The sequence below is a fragment of the Panthera uncia genome, chromosome B1, assembly GCF_023721935.1.
Source record: "Panthera uncia isolate 11264 chromosome B1, Puncia_PCG_1.0, whole genome shotgun sequence".
NCBI classification, from domain to species: domain Eukaryota; kingdom Metazoa; phylum Chordata; class Mammalia; order Carnivora; family Felidae; genus Panthera; species Panthera uncia.
Genome location: NC_064811.1, coordinates 187,864,121 through 187,866,606, shown reverse-complemented (window position 1 = coordinate 187,866,606; position 2,486 = coordinate 187,864,121). Strand labels below are relative to the sequence as shown.

The 2,486-nt window shown below is 39.5% G+C and overlaps 1 pseudogene; it reads right to left on the bottom strand.

Annotated features, from left to right (window-relative positions):
• Window positions 1-1,724: 1,724 nt before the first annotated feature.
• On the bottom strand, window positions 1,725-1,839 carry LOC125924033 (uncharacterized; annotated as a pseudogene).
• Window positions 1,840-2,486: the final 647 nt, after the last annotated feature.

Sequence of the window (2,486 nt, the reverse complement as noted above, 5' to 3'; positions counted from 1 at the left end):
CTCACTCTAGCCACATGCACAAAATATTGACTGGTAAATCAAAATGACAATTTTACTCAACTTTCACTGCACACCTACAATGTAACTGGTTCCATGCTGAGTGTGGAGGATTGTCTAGCAGATGCTGCTGGGCCCTCCCCACCCCTCCCCCTTACCACTTTAGACACTGATATTACTGTCCACCCCCTTGCAAATGCCAGCAGCTGTATTCCTTGCCACATGAGAGCAACCCTCCATCAGTTCCCAGTGGAAGTGGGGGTGGGTAATGGACTTGTGTGTTGGACATTGACTCCTAGAAGTTCCCCAGCATAAGTGAGCTCTAGTCCCTCACAGTAATAGCTGGCTAGTCAGATAATGCAGCTGGTACTAGTTATATCCCCCTCCTTATCTTCCAGTGTTTTTTTCACTTCCCAGGAAAGGATTTACACTGAATCACTGTCTTGAGGTGTGCATCTTGGCTCCATGGGGACCAAGACTCAACCCTTTCCTTCAGTGTCCTAGTGGAAGAGAGAATATTATGCTGGTAATTCAGACCCTGGGGACAAATTCTTACACAAGTGTGAGCAGAGGGTGCTATGGGAAAATGTTGATGAGCATCTTGGTCTTCAAAGAAAGCTGTCTGGACAACCTTTCCAAGGGTGCTACATTAGCATGGTAGGTTTTTCCTACAAAAACCATGGCATGCAGTGCACACCTTGTTCTTTCACTCTCTCTAATCTCCGTTTTCTCATCTGTAAATTAGGAAAAATAATATTGCCTCAGAGTGAAGAGATAAGGTTTGAATGAGATCATGTTATGTAAATTGCCTGCATAGTGCCTGGCACATAGTAAACATGTAACAAATGTTTCATAACTTGGTCTTTCTCAAATGGGCTAAAATACCTAAATTCTTGGCAGTCCTGGAAAGACTCCTTGGGTCGTCCCATCAACTAGGTTTCCCCAGAGAAGGCTATTCCTGTGGACATTAAGCTTATCCACACTGATTAGATTTTTTCTTTTCTTTCTTTTCTTTCTTTCTTTCTTTCTTTCTTTCTTTCTTTCTTTCTTTCTTTATTTTTTTAACCATTTTCAGTTTCAGGATATTTTCCCAACTTTGTGGCTAAATTCTGGGGGGGAGTTTTCCCCTATTAGTTCTCATTCACATGCAATCTCCAATAGACATTAGCCTAACGGGAATAAAAACTTTTCTTAAAAATCTCCCACCAAAAAAGTGTTTTTTCACAATCTATAAAAATGTGTTCCTGATCAATGATATCAAAATCAAAAAAACAGCGGAAGTGATCAGTGAAACTAGGCACCGGATCTTTGAAAGAATTAACAAAATTGATAAACCCCGAGCCAGACTCATCAAAAAGAAAAAGGAAAGGACCCAAATAAATAAAATCACAGCTGAAAAAAGAGACATCACAACCAACACCACAGAAATACGAACAATTTTAAGAGAATATTATGAGCAATTATATGCCAACAAGTTGGGCAACCTGGAAGAAGTGGATAAATCCCTAAAAACATGTCAACTACCAAAACTGAAACAGGAAGAAATAGAAGACTTTAACATAACTAGTAAAGAAATTGAATCAGTAGTAAAAAATCTCCCAACAAACAAGAGTCAAGGGCTGGATGACTTCCCAGAGGAATTCTACCAAACATTTAAAGTATTCATTAATACATATTCTTTTGAAACTGTTCCAAAAAATAGAAATGGAAGGAAAACTTTCAAACTCATTCTATGAGACCAGAGTTACCTTAATTCCCATCCAAGTACTAACCAGGCCTGACCCTGCTTAGCTTCCGAGATCAGACGAGATCGGGCGCATTCAGGGTGGTATGGCCGTAGACTTGATTCCAAAACCAGACGAAGACCCCACTAAAAAGGAGAATTATAGATCAATTTCCCTGATGCACATGGATGCAGAAATTCTCAACAAGATACTAGGAAATTAAATGCAACAATACATTAAAAGAATTATTCACCATGATCAAGTGGGATTTATACCTGGGCCGCAGGGGTGATTCAATATCCACAAATCAATCAACGTGATATACCACATTAATAAAAGAAAGGATAAGAACCGTATGATCCTCTCCATAGATTCAGAAAAAGGATTTGACAAAATAAAGCTCCAGTCTTGGTAAAAACCCTGAAGAAAGTAGGGATAGAAGGAACATACCTCAAGATTATAAAGGCCATATATGAAAGACCCACAGCTAATATCATCCTCAATGAGGAAAAACTGACAGTTTTTCCCTTAAGGTCAGGAATACAACAGGGATGTCCACTCTCACCACTGTTGTTCAACATCATACTGGATGTCATAGCATCAGCAATCAGACAACCAAAAGAAAGAAAAGGCATCCAAATTAGGAAGGAAGAAGGCAAGCGTTCACTTTTTGCAGAAGACGCGATACTCTACGCAGAAATCCTGAAACTCCACCAAAAGAACTGATAACATGAATTCAGGCAAGTAGCAGGATATAAAATCAAC